The following is a 20911-nucleotide window of genomic DNA, read 5'->3' as shown; positions in this document are numbered from 1 at the left end:
ATGGGGGAGGGGATCATGCTGCTGGTTATGGGAGAACTGCCCCATGAAAGCCTATCTAACTTTTGCCCCCCTACTCTAGTGTTTCACACCCTTGTGCTGCCCCCACCCCTTCCCTCTAGGTTTTTTAATCACACTGCTGACAACTCTGATTCTACCTTACCACTATAGAGCTGTTGGAAGGAAGTCACTTCGGGAGATTATTCAGTAGTGCTCCTGTTCCATCAGCATTGTAAGGGCAGTTCCAGATGTCTACTAAATAAATGTGTCTAGGCCCCTGCTGGGGAGACAGAGGCTGTTTGTAGCCTCTTATTTAGCATGCCGATCTTTGGGGTGCAAACCAGGGTCTTCTGTCTCCAGGGTCAAAACCAGACATCTTTAGCAGACTAGCCAGGTCTTTGATGAAACTAGAGACCCACTTGAGGAATATAGCCCCCGTCAAACTGGAAATGACCCAACTCACTCCCTTGGGCTTCCTGGGTGGGGCCGTAGCTAATTTGTAGGTCTTTCTTTTACTGAGGAGCCGGAACTGGATAGAGCCACGAGCCTGCCAGGAGGTGGTCCTTGGGCGGGGCACAGCGTTACCTTTGTGGGGTTGTCTTTTCTACCTTCTGGCTGAAGGGAATAGGAGGCCTCCGGAGGAGGAGAGTTTGGGGGATATGGTAGGTGAACTGGCAGCTGCTGAGGCTCAGAGCATCTGTCATTGCTGGAGCAAACTGCAGCAAGGGACCAGCAGTCTGGTGCGTTGGAGAAGGTAATTTGCAGATGGTTTCTGGTAGCAATAGAGTTTCCGTGGCTGAGCCTGAGTCTCTGCCTATGACACCCCAGCGACAGGTCAGAGCAGCCGTGGGGCGGGGCCAAGGTTGGCTCCTGCTGGGAGGAGCCGGGATGCCGCTCCCGCGGTGATGCGGAGGGGAATTTGCTGACAGTCCCTTGCCAGGTGGGGCTGGCTTCGCCAGGCCGCGAGGAGGAGGACCGGCTGGCCATCTCCTCCCAGGTAGGGAGCATGTTGCCTGTCACTGCACCCCGCAGCCCGAGCACCTTGCCTAGGGCTGCGGCCGCGGCGCGGAGCGCTCAGATGTGGTGAGCACGCGGGTGGTGCGAGCCAGGACAGCGGGGACCCGGAGCAGGGGCGAGAATCCGGGTCCCGGACGCGGGAGGGGGCGGGGAAGGGTGGCTAGAAGGGTGCTTCCCGGACCTCGCACCGGGAGGGTGGGGGCGGGGGAGACTGCGCCACAGCGCCTCACCACGCCGGCTGTCCCCCAGCTTGTGCCCAGGGAAGGGTGAACTGAGCCGCCCACCAAGGAGGGCCATTGCTTGGTAGACGCGTCTGTACCGGGTGGGGGGATGGAGGTGGGTGGGAGGCTTGTCTGGGGGTCCCCCGGCTCCTGATTGACAGCCAGGTGGGAATTACGACTCAGGATCACCCACCCCACCCAGGGATTCCCGGGGCTCTGCCGCCCACTCCCGGGGCTGGGATGGGAGGAGGCGGGCTACTCCACCCGCATGGATGTTGACAACGTCACTGATGTGCTGCTGCCCCGAGTGTGTGTGTGGGGGGGTCCTGTTCTGTGTTAGGTGGTCCTGGGTTCCCCGGCCCCCCAGGGCCAAAGGATGCCACCTTTCCCCCATGTACTTCCAAAGAAAAGGTTCTTTCATTCTCACCTTGGCCTTGAGAGAGAAGCTGGGTTTGAATGAAGGTCCTGGGGAAACTGAGGCCCAGAGGCATTAGAGTATGACCAAGGTCACTTAGCAGGTCCCACAGGGCTGCTTTCTCCCAGTGCCTTCTGGAAGGGCAGGGACTGTTGTCTCTCTATAGACCCTTGACTGCACCCCCAATCTGGCATACAGTCCCCAACCCTGTACACCTCCAGCATGAGGCTGGGGTGTGTCGTGGGTGTGAACATCATGAATGTCTGGGGACAGGAGAAAGTTCAGGAGGAATGCTCATCTGGGCAGAGGGGACAATGGGGTGGTGCTATCTATCCCTGTGGTTCAGAGAAAGAATGAGGGTTGGCATCTGGGACAGGAAAGCCAGAGGTGGGCAGCCTAGATCCCCAGCATTGATCCTGTGTGTCAGCCTTGATGGAGAGGCCCCGGAAAGTTCAGATGGACTTTCTTCTGGTGAGTTGCCTTCTCTGTTCTGCTGACTGTTGTCCCCAGGTATCATGGGCCCCATTGGATCTGTTGCTCTTCCATGTGAACTTTCCCTCAATTCACCTGTCCTCTTTCTCTCTGGGGCAGACACCATTCTCCAGAGGGAAACTGAGGCAGGGAGAGAGTGACACTGGATTAGACCGGGAGCCAGCTCTCATGGTTGAGGAAAGCGAGGCGCAGAGAGTGCAGCAGGTTGCTCTGGCCTCTCACCTGCACAACGGGCTCCTGACTCCCCAGCCGAGCACAGGGCAGACTGCAGACAGCTCCTCCAGGCTCCTACTTGTCTCCCCACAGTCCGGCTCTGACAGGTCCAACTATGTCTCCTGACAGGTGCAGGAGCCATAGGTGACAGCCGCAGCATTTTCTCCTCCTGTAAGATGTGCTTTCTAGTTAACTGGGGAGGAAGTAGCTTGAAGAGGGCCGTCAGAGTCACTGGGCTGTCCTCCCAGTGTGCTCCCGTGGTTTCCATGGGCCTGTTCAAGCCACAGACAGATTTCCTTCCTGCCCTGGCGCCCACAGTCGTGAACCCAGCTTGGGAGTGGGGACCCACAGCTGTCAGGGGCCCATGGGCATGGGGACCTTGGTTATCTCTCCGACAGTATGTTGGGGTAGGAGTTCTGACCAGCCTGTTATGAAAGTAATGCCTGGCTCACAAGTTGCTGCTTCTCAAAGACATCCCCTGATCGCAGAGCCCCTGAAACTGGTCCCCGATGACTCCACAGCATGCCTTGGATAAGGGTTGCTAAGAATCTCTGGGGTGATCTGTGGTCCCCAGAAAGCTCACAGAACCAGCTGCTTGTAGAGTGACAGTGTAGTGCTAGAAAATAGAGGGGCCCGCCATGTTAGAGAGAGACCATGTGTCTGTCTCCTCCTCTGGGGTCCCTTCCCCAGGAGGAAGGCTGGTGATGGGTGCCCCTCCTGTCTAGCAGAGTCTGGGCCAGAAGCCTTCCTTCTACCCTCAGATCCTGGGGGAGAATCGGACTTGGGCATCAGAGCAGAGGGCCTGTTCTGGACCCAGATTCCCTGTTGCCTGGCACTCTGCCCTCAGTTTCCCTACCTGACAGCCGGGTGTGAAGACACCTCCAGATGGGTGGGAGGGCTTTGGAAATTTATCAAGTGTTTTTCCCGGAGACTTTGGCCTACACGGAAGCCATCTGCTTCCTGCCTGAGTGGAGGAAACGTAGGTGCTCCCTCTTTGGAGGATGCTTTCTCCCTCCGTGGCCAGTCTAGAGCCTCTCCGTTGCTTGGAAGGCAGGCTGGCCCTCCCAACCCACTTCAAGCCCTGTTTCAGCTCTGGAGGGCTCCCCTTCCGCCGTCCTTAGTTAACATGTATAACAGGATTCCCACCATGACATGCTTTCCCACGAGCCTGGGTGCTCCTGCCAGCTCTAGTCCCATGAATTCTGCTCTGGCTCTTCCTGGGCGGCAGCTGGTGGGAGAAGCACAGAGAAAATGGACTTAATGTGCTGGCGCTCTTTGCACTGTGTCCAGGGTGGCACTCAGGCTACCGGCAGGCTCGCGCCGGGAAGGGAAGGCCGTTGAAAGTGCTTAGGGGAAGTGCTCAGAGTGGAGTGAGGTCAGCAGCTTTGAGTGCCCATCTTGCTGGAGGAGGGGCCCTGCACTCTCTCCTCCCCTCTCCCGGGAGGGCAGTGGTTTGTGCAGCTTACACATCAGCACACGTGGTGTCCGTGGGCTCTACAGCCTTGCTGTGAGTAGGCTGCTATTACTCCTGCAAGGCTGAGCCACAGGGGAAGCTGAGCTGAGGACATGGGGCCACTGAGATGAGAATGTGGGCAGCTCATGAGGTCTGATGTGTCCTTGTTCTAGATCTTCCTGGATTGCTCAGAGCCAACCAAGGGTGACTCTTAGCGGAACACCCTGAGGCCAGAACTCTGTATCCTGTGTATCTAGGGCAGGATATGCACCTAAGCTGCCATGTTCCAGCTGGTTCCAAGACAGACAGAGAGACAAGAGGGGAGGGGGCACCCGATGATCATCTCCTGCCTCCTCCTAGTCATTAGTGATGTTCCCCAAAGGGAAATGGAAGAATGGACCCATTTAGAAAAATTAGGACTAGGACCCAAGTGTCCTGGGTGCCCAGTTCTGCTTTATGCACCCTTCCACTCTGCTGTCTTACGTGAGCATCCTCAGGAGACTGAAAGGGCTGGGAAGAGCTTCAGCACAGCCTGAGTCTGTGGGGCCTTCATTCCTGCCAAGTCAGAGCCTCTGGTGTCCTCAGAGGATCAGAGGCAGAAAGGCCAGGCCAGCTTCTAGTGGGAAGCCTACTTGTCCCTTCCTATCACTGAGTGACCTGACCCATGGAGGTGGCCCTGGAGACGGGAGCCTGCTCACTGTGACTGTCTTTTCAGAATAGTGCCCAGGTGGAGGAACACTGGCCTCAGACCCTGGGGCCCTGAAAAAGATTCAGGGAAGCAACATGGTCCTGTGGCCAATTAATCAGGGAGATGAGTTCTTATTGGATTTTTGCTCACGAGACCTGATCATCTCGGGGTATCTGGGTGGCAGTGAACTAGAAAGAGAGGACAACTGGAGACTCACCTAAGGACCTGTGGGGGAGATCAGCCATGCATGATGGGCCTGGGGGACCCATCCCACAGGGACACACTACCTGGGGGCACTTCAGAGCTGGGTTCCCCTGCTTTGTTACCTGTTCGTTTTCCTGCCACGAATCTTCCATTTGCAGCGTGGTGAAGTATGCTCACTGCATGGGGCTGCTGGGAGGACGGATGGGAGGGAGAAGGAAAATACCCAGGGTAGCCCTTGGTGACTGAGTCCCCTTTCCATTGACTTGCCTCTTTATCTCTAGTGGCCAGCCATCCAGGGCCCTCTAGGATGGCTGGCCATGCTTTGGGGCCCCCGCAAGGTGTCCAACAATGGCTGACGGTTAAATTTTCTATAGGCACTGTTAGAACTGACTTTTCCTTTCAAAAAAAGCTTCAGGTCCCTGAGGACCTGGCTAAAGGGAGCTGGACCCAGACCCAGAGTGAAAGAGGTCCTTCAGGACAACCAAGGCACCTCTGCTGGCCAGGGAGCCCCTCTGGGCCCAGGACCACATGTGCTCAGGTCTGTAAAGTAGGCCAGGCCTGGGGAGGCCTTGTCAGGCACCAGGGCAGCCTGAACCAGAGAGCCTGGGCTGGGACGTTGGTACCGCTCAGCCTCCTCATGGGCCTTGTCATTACTCTTGAATACTTTTAAGGACAGTAGGACAGAGGTGGAGCAGGTCAAAGTAGCCCACTTGGCAGAGGAGGAAATCGAGGCTCTGAGAGGTTGTAGGAGTCACAACACACACACACACACACACACACACACACACACACACACACACTTGAAGTCAGCTCCAGCCCTCTGGGCCCAGTGGGGCCATCAGGGAGCTGTCCTCCCCAGCACCACAGACACATCCTGCGCTCACCTCAGTTGCTGTTGGTGGTGGTTTTGCTGAAGTTGCTTAAGACAGAAGGACTCGGAAGTGAAGGTCGCGTTTCTCCCCTTCCCCTCCACTCTGGGCAGGGTGCCCAGAGCTGGGTCTGCTGAAGGACAGCTGTGTCACTAGAGCAGGGAAACGGAAAGATAAGATTCTGCCCCACCCCCACTGGAGCAGAGGATGGAGACCCAGGCTCCGTGCCCCCTACTCCAGGGTGGCTCCTCGAGGCCTGTGGAGCTGCCAGGGTGCAGGGGACTGGAGGTGAGGCACAGGTCCCAGGCCCTGGTCACTGTGTGGCAAGTGGAGGAGCAGGAGGATCCTCAGTCCCAGCCCTCACCAGCGGGACTGGGCAAGAAACCAACAATAGAGGAAGGAAGGAGATTTGGGAGAGCAGGCTTTCTGACCCTGGCCTTAGCCAGGAGCTGGGGAGCCCAGTGACCCTGTCTACTGAGCCATCTTTGAGCCCAGCTCTGTCCTGGTCCCTCTTCACTGGCTCCCCAAGGATCATCGGGATCAAGCCCAAAGTACCTTTCCAGTGAGGCCCCCTCTTGTACCCTCTGCTGTTGCTCAGAGGTGCTTTGTGGGTGAGGAGGGGGACATGTCTGATCACCTTTAAATTTTTACAAAATAACACTTCTTTTTTTCTGTCCCTGATCACTCCCAGCTCAGCTAAAAAGCATGATTCTGGCAAACTGGATTTTATCAAAAAGAGATTGTTTTCCACCCCATGCCCAGAATTGCCCCGTGCAATTCCTTCTCCTGTTCTAGACCTTGTCCCCATCCCCATCCTTGTCTTTTCTGTCCCTGTTCCCTCAAAGCCAACTCAAATGCCTCCTCCATGAAGCCCTCCCATGATCTCGGCCAGGAGAGGTCTCAGAGGTCTTTAGTGCACTTCTCACGTCCAGTCTGTCCCTTCTGCTAGACATCCTCTCATCCCCCAAGTGTTCGCTGAGTGCCAGTCACACACTTGCCCTCGGTAATTCATGGGGAAGGGGGAGGCAGGTTGGTGAGGAAATGGATAATGACAGCAGCTTGAGAATAACAGTAATATTCTATAATAATGGCAGTGCCAAGTGCCAGGGGACATTCTGGAGCTAGGAAAACTGAAATGTGCGTACTTTAGGACCCACAGCTTCATGTCTGGGTGTATAATTTTTACCTAGAGAAACTCATGCATGTGTATAAGGAGACAGTTCCAAGGATATCTGGGGCAGCAATACTTGAAGTGCAAAAAAGAGGTCTCAACCACAGTGGCTGTGACATCTGCCATAATGAAATGGACAACAAAACTGGATATTATGCCCCAGTTAAAATAGGTACAATGGGGGATTTTATTGCATGTAAATTATGCCTTGATGAAGCTGATACATCCTGCACACGTGCACGTGTGCATGCATATGTCTGCGTGCATGCACACACACACTTATTTCTCTGTATCAACATCAGTAAATCTCAAAAACAATGTTGCCCCAAAAAAGGAAATTGCAGAGTAATCATTAGATTTTAACAAAAATTATAAAATGATATTGTGCGATTTATGGAGACAAACATGTTGTAGTACCTACCAAGTGTGTGCTTGTGATAGTATTTTTGCTGTGTAGAGCTTTGCGGTACTGGGGAGGGAACCCAGGGCCTCACACGTGCTAAGCCAGCACTGCACCACTCAGCCACACCCCCAGCCCTTGTGGTGGTCTCTGGAGAGAGAAGATGCTGAGATGGAAAGAGGAAAAGGGAGAGATTTCTGATTTGTCAGGAACGCTTCATTTAACAACAACAACAAAAAAGATCTGAAACAAAAATGATAGGATGTGAACATGTGTGAATCTGGTTGGTTTTATTCTTTTACCTTTTTTGTGTTTAAAAAAATTTAAAAAGTAACTCAGATGTCCATGGAAAAAGAAGTGGCTTTTCACCAGGGAGTCGGGGAAGGCCTTGTTCAGGAGGAGGTGACAGCTGTGGGTTGAAGGATGGGTAGGTGGGTTTAGCTGGGGCGGGGAGGGAGTGAAGGGCTGGGTGTTGCAAGCCAGGGGACTTGGGGTGGGCCCTTCACACTCTTGAAATGTTTGTTGAATGACTGCTTATCAAGCCGCCCCTCCCTGCCACCTTCTCATCCCCATCTCTGACTTCAACACCTCTATTTCTGAGCTGTGAACATAGTAAATGAGGCCCTGGAGAAAATATCTTGTATAATGTGATGACTTTTTTTTTTTTTTAATCTAGATAAACCAATGAGGATTGGGGAAGGATTGAGGCAAATAGATAAAATTGGATATTAAACAGCCACTGATACAGAGAAAACAGGATCCTTGGAGGATACTGTGTTCAACCATAGGCAAATTCAGTTGAAAGCTAGATGGAATGGTGGTTTTCTGGAATCATGTAAATCATCAGTTTAGGCCTCAGTGGCACGCATCTGTAATCCCAGCAGCCTGGGAGGCTGAGGCAGGAGGATCTCGAGTTCAAAGCCAGCCTCAGCAATGACAAGGCTCTAAGCAACTCAGTGAGACCCTGTCTCTAAATAAAATACAAACTAAGGCTAGGGATGTGGTTCAGTGATCGAGTGTCCCTGAGTTCAATCCCTGGTACCCCTCCCCACAAAAAAACCCATCAGTCTGACCCCAGAAGAACTGAAAAACTCAAAACAGACCAATTGTTGTGGAAGAAACCGAGTTTTCATAAAATTCTTCTCCAAAAAACCCAAGTTTAGACAGATTCTAATTTCTTTCAAGTCTTTTAATTTCTGCTATTTCTATCTCCTAGTTTCTATCAGACCTTCAAGTAACAGTTAATTGCAGTTTTATTTCAACTGCACTGACCACAACACATCACAGAAGAGGAAAAATTTCCAATTATTCTGTGCAGCCAGCCCCACATTGATACTAAAGCTTGGCAAAAATAGGAGAAAAAAGAGAAAATTTCCAAGGAAAATCTCACATGTATGAATATTGGTGCTAAATTCATAGATTAAATAATAATAAATAGAATTGTGCAGCATTATATTTAAAAAATGAATGCAGAAAAGCAAGTGGAAATATGTTCCACAAATATATTCAATGTTAGAAAAACTGTTAATATAATTAAGCAAACTAATAGTGAAAAGATGAAAATCATGTAAATAGCTCCATAAATGCTAAAACAATGCCTAAAAGGTATTTGATAAAATTCAATGTATATCCTTGATTGTAACTTTTTTTGGGGGGGGTACCAACGATTGAACCCAGGGGTGCTTAACCACTGAGCCACATCTCCAGCCCTTTTATATATTTTATTTAGAGACAGAGTCTCACCAAGTTGCTTAGGGCCTTGCCAAGTTGCTGCGGCTGGATTTGAACTCACAATCCTCCTGCCTCAGCCTTTCAAGCCACTGGGATTACAGGTGTGAGTTGATTTTAACTTTTATATTTAATAAAATGTAGACATTGTTTAACACAATGGTGTGTGTTTGTAGATTATAAATACATATAAGGAAATAAGGATCACCTTTACCTTAATTCTCTAATCTACTCTAGAAGTCCAAGCCAACACACATTTTGAAAATATAAGTTATAAAAGAGAGGCAGGGCAGGGGTATTTTAGTGGTGAGCCTTGGTTTAGCATATGCAAGTCCTTGGGTCAATTGTTAGGACCAAAAAAGAAAAGGCAAATTTATCAAAATTTAATAAGGATAAGGATTTAATTTAATGAGAATTTAATAAGGATTTGGCCACTTGAAAAAAAAAGATTGTCAACTGAAAATTTTAGTAGAAATTATTCAGGAAAACATTAAAATGACTGGTAGTAAATACTAGAGATGAAAATGCATAGCATTTCTATACAGAAACATCAGCCTCTTTTGAAATAGAATGGAAGCTGGGCTCAGTGGTACACACCTGTAGTCCCAGTGACCCAGGAGACTGAGATAGGAGGACCACAAATTTGAGGCCAGCCTCAGCAACTTAGAACTAAACACCTTTGTGAGGCCCTGTCTCAAAAATAAAAGATAAAAAGGGGTGGGGATGTGGCTAAATGGTTAAGCGCTTCTGGGTTTGATCCCCAGTACCAAAAAGAAGGAGGAGGAGGAGGGAGAGAAGGAGAGGAAGGAAGGAAGGAAGGAAGGAAGGAAGGAAGGAAGGAAAGAAGGGAATGGGAAAAAAAAAAACATTTACAATATCAGTAAAAGTGGCTAAAAATATCTAGAACTTAGTAGCCGTAGTAGCATCTCTCACATTTCTGCTGTTCACACCTGGTTCCCTGCACCTGAGGTATGGCCTCACATATGCTAGTAGATGGTTGTTGAATGATGGAACCAGCTCACAGATCCGAGGAGCAGAGTGCATTCAACATGTGGTGACCACAATAGTCATTGCCCATGGCAGTAGGCCCCCTTCTACATCCTTTACCTGAAGCCTAACATGATTTCTCCTGGGAAGGTTCTGCTCTGGGGCTGGAGGGGTCTGTGAATAGGTATTAGGTCCGATTGGTCTACAGTGTCCTTGTAGATCTGTCTGGTTATTCTAATCCTTGCTGGAAGTGAGGTGTTGAAATCTACAGCCCTGTGTCGTTGTTTGTCTCTTCCTTCAATTCGGTTCCTATTTGCTCTGTTATTTGGGTGCTGTTAGGTACATGTATGTGTATCTTATGATGATCTTATCTCTCTGGTGACCGGACCCTTTATCATTTGTCCCTTGTAGCAGTTTTTGACTCTAAGTATGGTCACCCTGGCCATCTCGTTACTGTCTTAGTCCACTCTGTGCCCCTATAACACAATACCCGAGATTAGATCATTTATAATGAACAGAAATGTACTTGGCTCGCTGCTCTGCAGGCTGAAAAGTCTAAGATCAAGTGGCTGCTCCGTCTGTCTGCTCCTGGCCTCCTTGCTGTGTCATAGTCGGATAGAAGGAATCAGAGGGAGAGGAAGTGCTCGCAGAGAGGAAGGGGAGCTGAACTCCCTTTTATAACAAGCCCACACCCATGAGACTGCCAGTGATCATTCTAATCAACCCATCAGTCCAATCAGTTCTTCGTGGGGGGCTGGGGACTGAGCTCTGGGCCTCTCTTGTGCTTGCGAGTGCTCAACCACGGAGCCCTTGCCCTGATCTAACCCGTTCTTAAAGGTGCCATCTCACAGTGCTGCTGCGTTGGGGGTTAAGTTTCCAACGCTTGATCTCTGGGGCACCCGTCTGAGCCACAGCATGGCGACCATCTACTTATGGCATATTGTCCCCTTTCAGCCCAGGTGTGTATTTCCATCTAAGGTTAGCCTCTTTTGGGCAGCCTATAGTTGCATTTTTCAATATCTTTTATTACCTGTTATAACTCATTCAATCCACATCTTAACCCTCTGCAGATGGTAGGTTTATTATCTCCATTTTTAAATAGGGACACTGAGGAACAGGAAAGTTAGGTAACTTATCCTAGATCCAGCAAGGTTGGAGTCTGAATTAGGCACCTGACTCTGAGTTCAGACTCTTTGCTTCCATCCTGCTATGTAGTTAAATTGGAATTTTGACTTGAGGGAGGGAGGACAGGAAGTGGGTTACTCAAAAAATGAAGACAACCGGTCAACTGTCCAGCTAGCCCCTTGGGGGAAGCAATATAAGTGGGGCCCTGCAACCTTCCTTGCACCAGTATGAATTCTAGATACAGCCAAGATTGAAAAATAAGAGAGAAGGAAAAAACCCTAATGATACCAGTGGGAAATATGGGCAAATATTTTTATGATCCTTGAGCAGCAAAGGAAGTCCAGACTTCAAAACCTCTGCAGGAGAAGTCTGGTGCGTTTGACTATGGAAAAATCTGAAATATCTGCAAGCAAAATATGTCATAAATTAGGTCAAGAAGAGACAAATGACCATTTACAATATATGTGGCCAAAATTAATTGCATTAATTCAGGAAAATTTCTAAAGAACAGGAAGATAAATTAGAAAGGATGTGAATAGTTCACAGAAAAATAAAAGCTAAAGGCAGTCAATCCAAAAACATGAAAATATGTCTGCCATTTCTAACAATTAAAGAATAACAAACTGAGACAGAGTGTCTGTTTCAACTTTGATATTGGAAAAGATTAAAATTGGATAATGTGTGACACAGTCAAGGGTGGAGAGAAACAGGCACCTTCCTACATCGTTGGTGCAATGCAAACGGATTCACCTTTTTTTGGAGAGCAATTTGGCACTATCAATCAGAATTTTAGATCCACATAACCATTGATCTAAGGATTCGTCCCTATAGGTAATTCTGCAGATGTTTTTTTGTGCACCAAATTGCAAAACAATCTAAATATCCATCAACAAGGATAGATTTACAAAAAGTGTAGGGCATTGCCGGTCATGGTTGCACACGCCTGTAATCCCAGTGGCTGGGGAGGCTGAGGCAGGAGGATTGTGAGTTCAAAACCAGACTCTGCAACAGCAATGTGCTAAGCAACTCAGTGAGACTCTGTCTCTAAATAAAATACAAAACAGGGCTGGGGATGTGGTTCAGTGGTTGAGTGCACCTGAGTTCAATCCCCAGTACCAAAAATAAATAAATAAAAAGGATAGGGCCTTGGTTCAATGGAACACTATGAGCAATTAAAAAAACAAAGTGCTCTGTCTAGTTAGGCACATAGAGATGTGATGTATATCAACAAACCAAACAAAGATAGAATACCAGGAATGTGTTCCTGGGTGGATTAAAATAAAGACGTAGGCATAGATCTGTGTGAGTCCATATTTGGGGAAATCGTGAAGAAACCTGAAACAGGAGGCTTGACATTGTTTGTGTTGGGGACTGATCAGAGCTCTGGAGTGGTGGGGACAAAGGTGCTGCATTTCATTTTCATGGTTTATTATTTGGAAAGGCTTTTTCTGTAGTCATGTCATTTTTCAGAATTAAAAAAGGATATTTGAGAAGAAACCAATCATAAAACCAAGTTTTGCATAGTGCTGGGGATGGAACCCAGGGCCCCATGCAGGCTGGGCAAGTGACCTCTGACCTCTACCTGGGCCTGAGCTTCCTCTTTGAATTGGCTGCTTGGTGGATTCATCTCTTCTCACATTGGCGATTTTAGATCAGGGTCCAAGAGATCATCTCTAATCTTCATTTTGTCCAGGAGGAAAAGGAGACCCAGAGAGGCTTCAGCAGGCCACCATGGGGCCCTGCAAGTCTGTCTGCAGACACTGGGCTCCCATGACACTGCTCTCAGGAAAGGGGCCAATGACCCACTCACCTGCATTATGAGACCTCCATCCTAGGTCTGGGGATGGGGTCAGTGGTGGAGCAGTGCTGGCCGGGCATGCATCAGGTCCTGGCTTCCGTCCGCTACCAAAAAACAAAATAACCTTCATCCTTGGACTTAGGTCTGCCTTTTCTGACATGTGCATTGAGTATGACTTTCTGTGCATCTGTGTGTGGAAATTTGTTAAAATGCAGATTCTAGGGCACCTTCCAGGACATTCAGTCTCAGGGGCCAGGGTGCGGCCGTACCTCCTAAGTCTGAAGAAGGTGACGGCTGTGTCCCCCTGTTACCTGCCTCAGCTCAGCGCTGCTGGTTTTTTCTGTGCATCTAGGCTGAAGCTCCATCCACTGCAAGGGAAAGTGGGGTGTTCCTGCTCATGGGAGTCAAGTGATAGTTGGTGCTTGGGCTGCCTTGGACTCCCCTTAGATTGCTCCATCCATGGTCTAACCCCGGCCCATCCCGGGCTTACGTTCAGCTGGGATGAGTGGCAGCCATTCTCTAGCTCACTCATTCCAGGGGTGGACACTCACTGGCCTGGATTGGAGGTGGGCAACCTGATGGTCATGGGTGCCTCAGAGGTGCCCCTGAGGCCATCGGAGCTGCCTGGGAGGATGCTGACAAGCTTGCTGGAGTGGGGAGGGGCCTGGCTTGCTTGGGCTTGGGGAGGAGCTGCACAGAGGCCAGGGCGGACTGGGATCCATGCCTGCCTGACCTGAGAGTGTCCCATTGTCCCTGCACCACAGAGCCTTGGAAGAGCCACTTTTGTGGTCCAGAATCTGCGGGACGCTGCTGGGTCACTTGGAAGCACCTTTTCTTAGGGGCCAGTCAATAAGAAGAAGCCCTGGTAACAGTCCATCGGTCTGAGTCCCTCCTCACCTGCTGCTCCAGGTAGGCTCTCCTCCCATCCCGCCATGTAGAGCACCAGCTCTGGAAGAGTGGCCGACCTGGGTGGCCCATGGCTCTCTAACACCAGGGTAAAGGCCTCCCCAAGTCCTCCTAAACCCACAGCCTGACAGGAGGGGGCATGAAAGGCTTCTCCCTGTCCCCCCAGGACACTGACCACAGCCCAGCCATGAGCAGACCTAGGTATAGGGTTGGTTCTGGATCTGCTGGATGTGGGGGGTAGCTCCGGTTTCCTGTGCATCTCCTGGGACTTCACATGCAGTAAGCTAGACTCCAGAGGCCTGGAAGGGGTGGTTCAGATGCTCTCTGGCCCTCAGCAAAACCCCCAGGCTGAGCTCCTAGCTGGATCCCCTGTGTGGTTCTTGTCCAGCTACACTGATGTGGGGCAGGCCCAGGACCCAGCTGGACACTGCTCTCCCAGGAATTTCCTGCCTCCTGATAGTTATTTCCCGGAGAAAGGATTAAGACAGATGGTATCTTTATAAACTGTTGGAGCTGAAAAGGATCTTAGTGATATAATCCAATCCTAATCCCTTCTACTTCTCAGGCGATACTTACATCCATAGTGTAGTTCCAAATGTTGTGGCTGAACATCTGCGAGGAATCAGGTGTAATCTTTTCACAATGAAAGCCTCTGCTTTCAGACAGCCCTTCTCCTCCCCGCCAGGGCCTCACCAGCCTCTGCTCCAGTCTCCTTTCCCTTCTCCTCCATTTACCCGATCACTTCTAGCAACTCACACCCCTAGGCAGAGGTGCCGCAGCATCCAAAGTTAAAAGTATTAAAGCCATGTTAGCATCTAAGTGAGTCTTTCTTCCTAGTTTAGGTAAGTATATATGTTAATGAGTACATCTTTGAGAAAGAATTAGATAGTCCAGGAGGCTTATACGGGGAAGCTGTAACTGTGATAAGATTTCTCCATTTGAGAGTGTCTAAAATCTTTCTTATGTGAGAGAAGAAGTTTTCCTGTATGGGCTGTTGGCCAAGAACATAGCAGTCGTTGCTATTATCAATAAAAGCCATCTTAGACATAGTTCTCTCTGCAGAGAGAAGTGCTTCATGTTACCATCTCCCTTATAATTTCCTGGTCCTTTCTCAGGAGAGCCTCCAGGGAAGGAGGCTTGGCCATAAGCTGCACTTCACTTCCCTCAGACCTTGGTTCCTCCAGTGTAGACGGCTCTGAGAAACCACTTTGAATAGTGGTTAAGAGCTCAGAATTCTGGAACCGGAGGGGTTCACACCCCAGTTCCACCACCACCAACTTTACCAGCTTGGTGGCATCTCTTCCTCTTTATTCCATCTCTTTATCTGTAATACAGGGATAACAATAGTGACCTAGAGTCCCTGTGAGAATTAAATAGGTTAACATCTGTAAGGTGCTTGAAACAGTGTCTAGCACCTAGTCAGCGCGTAACAGCTTAATGCCAATCATTACAAAAGCCCGTTCCCTCCCAACCATGTCCCTCTGCCTGATGAACCTCCCCAAACCACAGCAGAGTCATCCCACTCCCCTCCTCTGCAACCCCCCTGGCTCCCTGTGGCCTCTGTAATGACTGTGCCCTAATCTGCCTGCCCCTTAAGGATCTTGAAGGTGCTCATATAAGGAATCAGTAAAGCTTACTGAGAAGGAGCTTTTCCACCTCCAGTGGGGTAAATTGAGATCCTAAGGAGTGGGAGTGCAGCCACCTGCAGCCCCACAGCTGTGGGTTTGCTTAGGCTCCTCCGCCCCCCTGACCACAGCCCGGCCATGAGCAGACCTAGGTATAGGGTTGGTTCTGGATCTGCTGAATGTGGGGGGTAGCTCTGGTTTCCTGTGCATCTCCTGGGACTGCAAATGCAGTTAGCTGGACTTCAGCCCTGTCCATACTGAAGGGAAGAGAGGACACCTGGCCACTGCCCAGATGGGCAGGGACTGCAGCCCTCTCTGATGCGTTCAGGCCATCAGGCAGACATGAAGTCATCCTCTTTGTCCCACACTGGGAGATGGCCAGAACTTGGCTCCCCCAGCTCCCCTGAGAAGCCTGAGGCTGATGGAGGCCACACACGATCTAGCACCTTGGACAGAGAACTCAGGCTCCACCTGTGCATGCTGGCTGGTCTGCAGCTTGCTGGGAATACCATGAAGGATAGAGGCTGGGCGAGAGTGGGAAAGACCACATCCAAAACCAGGCTTCTGCTCCAGCAGGGAAACCTCGGGCATGTCAGCGACGTTCTTTGAGTCTCTACTTTTCCATCTGTAAAATGGGGAGGATAGCTGGGCACAGTGGTGCGTGCCTGTAATCCCAGAGGCTCAGGAGGCTGAGATGGGAGGATCACGAGTTTAAAGCCAGCCTCAGCAACAGTGAGGCACTAAGAAACTCAGTGCGACCCTGTCTCTAAATAAAATACAAAATAGGGCTGAGGATGTGACTCAGAGGTCAGGTGCCCGTGAGTTCGATCCCCGGTATCTCCCCCATGAAAAGTATAAGGATGATTCCCACACAACAGGGTAGGGTCAATGCAAGGCCAAAATGGAATAAAATGTGCAAAGTGGCTGCACAGCGCCTGCCTGGGTTGGGTCCTCGGTGATTTGCTTTTATTTTTATCAGATTCTCCGAGTTGTTCTTCCTGCCTGCTGCGCCCCACACACCTCTCACTCTCCTTAGGTGCAGTTTTCCTCTCAGCCTCCACTTTTCCAAGATGAAAGGAAGTTGGGGTGGTTTTTGGCAGGGGAGGGGAAGGGCAGCAGCCAATCTCCCCAGACTCCTGGCAAGGGCGCAAGGCGCAGCAGGAAGCAGCACTGCGCTGTCAGGTTCTCGGTTCGCTCAGGGATGTTTCTCTGGGAGGCTCCGGGGCTGCCAAATCCCGGGAGCCGAGTGCCGGGAACCAGCTGCTTCCTGCAGGCTGCCATTTGCCTCCCCACTTGGATAGGTTGTTGGGACTCCGCACTGCGCTGTACTAGACCCCAGGCTCTCAGCCGCATGGACACCCTGTGCACCCCGCCCTCCCAGGGCCTACGTTCCAGGGGCGCACAGCCTAAACTCTGCGTGGATGACCTATGTCAGAAAGAGATGCAGAGACGCAGGGCTGCCGCGGGAGCTGCGGAGCTAGCCAAGGTAGTGTCACCAGGACAGGCTGCCCCGAAAATGAGACATCTGAGACATCATGGCTCCCTTGGGAATCCCTGACAGGCCTCAGAATCAAGGCCAAGTGACTTTCATGGGACCCTAGGACAGCAGCAAGATCCAGAAGCCCTTCGAGTCCCAGCCTAGACATGCCTTTTCTCTAATACCTTCGATGGCTCCCCACTTCCTACATGATTAACTGCAAATCCGTGGGCCTGGTGTAGGGTCTCATGGTCTGGTCCCAGTTGTTAGCTCATCAGACCCTTCTCACTGCAGCTCGGCAGCCAAGCCAATCGGCCTGTCACTTCACCATATGTCACTCTCTGCTTCCCTCCTCCACTCATTTGGGATTGTCCTCTCCCGCTGGTTTCTGGAAATGTCGAAATCCCTCCACCCTCACCTTTCTCCCTGACCCTGAGGCTGTGGCCTCAGTCTCTGAGCCTCTGCTCCTGCCTTTCCCAATGCAGGGGTCTTCCCACCTCAGGTGCAGCCTGAGCTTGGCCATCCAGTCTCCCCGCCCGCCAGCAGTGGCCTGGGCAGGGCCTGGGCTCCTCCACCTCCAGCAGGGATAGTGTTCATGAACTTTGGGTGACATGTGCCTGTGCTCAAAGGCCCTGGGACACTGAGACGGGTGGGAGGAGCCTTCAACACACTCAGAGAACTCAGTCAGAGGGGGAGGGCGGCAGGAAAGGAGAGGTGAGCGGGAAGGGGAGGGAAATGAACTTGGAAGGAACAGAGATATCCCCACCATATTTTTTTTCCAGGCAGAGAAACAATCACAGACAGGACGGGTCTTTCTTCTCCCTCAGAAATAGCAACCACTTCCTTAAGCATCCCAGGACAGTGCTTTATTGAGTCTAACTAGAATACTCTTGCTACAGTGAGTGATTTTCCCTGGCTCCATCTTGTGGATCAGGGTGTCTTTCCTGATGTCCATGCAAGGACAACAGGAGGCTGGCCCTGGGTGGGGTATGGGGCCACCATAGGTCCTGAGATTGTGCTGTCCCAGCCGTGCTTGGCTCAGCCTCCTCCGGGGATAACCATCACCAGCAAATCTGTAAGCTGAGGTCCCACCACCGCAGCACATGTCCTAGGCTCTCTGTGAGGCCATGTGAGCCAGACCCATGGCCTCTGCCCTCTGCCCTCCACCCATGGCTGGAGCAGCTGCACTCAGAGGTCCCCTGGTGCAGTCAGGGGGACTCCTGCCCTACTTAGGCAGATGGGGCCAGAACCCAGGGACACCTGGCCTTGCTCCATGTCTGCAGGGTGGCGTGTTTCCACCCAGGGACTGGTCTCCTGGGGGCACGGGGACCTGAATGCAGTCTGGCCCAGGACTTGTCCTGCCCTGTCCCCCCTTCTCAGCTCTCCTGGAGTGTCCTTCCCCTGCCCACCCCCACATGGTTAGAGGCCCCATGTCCCCCGAGTGATAAGCACAGCTGTACTGGCTCAGATCTCTCTCAGCAGCAGCTGCTCCCATCTCGGGGTCAAGGTGAGGTTCAAGTGCCCGAGCTCACGGAGCGATAGCCAAGCATCTGGCAGCTGGAGCCCTCGTGGGCACTCAGCCACTGCTCTAGAGAGGAGGCCCCTCCAGGCAGGCTCCCCAGACTCCCCAGGGCTGAGGCAGGTGCTCCTCTGAGCCCCCAGACCCTCGGGAGTCTGCATGCCTAGGCTGAGCCTGAGGCATGACCTTTCCAGTCTAGAAAGCCCGGCTGCCCACTCCAAGGCCTGGCGTGGGCCAAGGGGGCTGCAGTGGAGCCTCCACCTCGTCGTGGGGTGATTCTCCAAACACGCTCCCCTGTCCTGCGGGATTGGCACCACCCAGGACTCGTTAGCATTCAGACGCAGGTTCCACCCCAGAACCACGGCAGCAGAACCTCAGGTGGACCCCGCTGTCCAGGGGGGAACAGGCCCCGCAGGGAAGCTGACCCTCCGGAGTGTGAGGGGCAGGGCCGAGTGTTTCCAAGTAACTCCCCTCAGCCAACCCCAAGGAGGAGCCATGGTGATGCCCTCGGGGACCGGGGTCTCTGCCCTGCTGAAGGTTTTCAGTGAGGCCCTCAGCGGGGCCCCATGACATGGCTGAACTGTGAGGACATTTTGCTGACAGGGCAGCTGCAGTGGGGACTGTCCTGCAGACACCTAGATGCCCCTCCTCCAGCTGGCCCGGGGCCAGGGATGCTGCTGCTCCCATCTGGCCTGCAGCCTGCTCCTCCCCCACTGCCACTGCCCCCTCCAAGGCCCAGGGTCCACTTCTGGAATGGCAGGGCTGAGGGGACCCCAGAGCTCACTGACTGCACACACATGTGAACACACACACACTCTCAGAAACACACAGAGATGTACAGATACATAGACAGACACAGTCTACATGTGCTTATGTGAATTCATAAATACACATGCACCCCAACACAACCCCAAACCCAGATCATAGCATAGATTATAGCACAGCCAAATCCCCTCTGAAACACACACACACATACACCCACCCACCCACACACACACACACCCACACACACACACACACAAAAACCCCACATTGACGCAAACACACAGACTACCACACTGGTGTCCCGTCTGGGTGGCTTGAAACAGTAGACGTGTTCTCTCACGGTTCCAGAGCTAGAAGCTGGAAGTCAAGATGTTGACAGGCTGTGTTCCCTCTGTGGGCTCGGGGGGGTCTGCTGGGCCTCTTTCCTGCCTTCTGGTGGCTGCTAGCCACTACTGAGTGTGGCTGGGCTTGTAGCTGCATCATTCTAACTCTGCTCTGTCGTCACATAGTCTCCTCATAAGGACCCCAGTCGTTGGATTTGGGGCCACCCAAACCTATGAGCTCATTTTAACTGATTTCTTCTGCAAAGACCCTTTTTCCCAACAAGAGCACATTCTGTGGTTGCACATGAACATGCTTTTTGGAGGGAAACACAAGCCCCAAGCACATATGGAGGTAGAAGGCAAACTCATAGATGCACACACACACACACACACACACACACATCTTGCAGATGAAGCTCAGATTTGGAGAGGAGAGTCCCGCAGTGTCAGAACCGCCTCCGCCCCGTGCCCCCAGCACCAAGCAGCCACCTATCCAGCAGGTGCACTAGGGCTGCTGTCGGGTGAGGTCTGGTTTGCTGGTGGAGTGTCAACTCTCGTGTGTACAGAATTCATAAAGGGATGCAGAGAGTCGGTGAAGGCGAGTCTCCTGTGTCTGCACCACCCCTTCCCCTCCCATAACCCTCCCACAACGTACCCCTGAAGGCAGCCCCTGCAGCAGTCTCCTGCGTACCCTCCAGAGAAGATCCAGACGAGGGCACACAGGGTGGGGCTCCCCCAGGAGCCCCGGCTTTCTTCTCTTCACTGTGCATTTATTACTCCCTGGTTTTCTGGGGTCTCCCCATCTTCCTGTGCACGCACTGATTGCAGGACCATCGGTTGCTCCCTTTGTGGCCCCAGTTTCTAGCTCGGTGCTGGCACACACAGGACTTCCCTTAGGCCCGCTCCCTCTAGACCTCAGTGAGCCTGAGTGTGACCAGGGTTCAGGCGTTGGCCACAGAGCCTGGGTGGGCCCAAGTGCACCCTGGCAGCAGAGGGAGATGAGGTGGGATGGCACCAGCAGTGCCCTGTTTGCCCCGCCTGGGGGTCCCCTGCACCGGCAGCCCTCATCCCCTGTAGCTGGGGCTGGCTCTGGGGCGGGGCCCTTGGCCGCTGCTGCATCCTGTGATCCCCTCCCTTTCCCTCCCATCCTCCCTCCCCAGTCTTCCCCTCTCGACCCCTGCAGAGGAGCCTGGCAGCGGGGGGCTGGGGAGAGAACCACACCGCCGGCATCTTAGCCCACGGGCCTGCTGCTGGGGAGCTGAGCAGTGCCCAGTCCTGCCTGCTGAAGGCTCAGGTTGCCACGGAGATGGGAATTACAGCAATAACTCGGGGTCATGCTGGAGGCTGCCGCTGCTCCCAGTGGTGGTGACTGTGCGTGCTCCTCAACACTCAGGGATGACATGTGCCACATTTTTCTTTCTTGAAATCAAGACAGAAATGGATGCCTCAGTCCAGGATCTCACCATGCCCTTGGCTTCAGGCCAAGCCCCGAAGGGTGACAAAGGGGGTGGTGAGACT

This window comes from Urocitellus parryii, chromosome 6 (genome assembly GCF_045843805.1).
Source record: "Urocitellus parryii isolate mUroPar1 chromosome 6, mUroPar1.hap1, whole genome shotgun sequence".
In the NCBI taxonomy this organism is placed as follows: domain Eukaryota; kingdom Metazoa; phylum Chordata; class Mammalia; order Rodentia; family Sciuridae; genus Urocitellus; species Urocitellus parryii.
The sequence above is the reverse complement of the archived record's forward strand: the minus strand, read 5'-3'. Positions refer to the sequence as shown.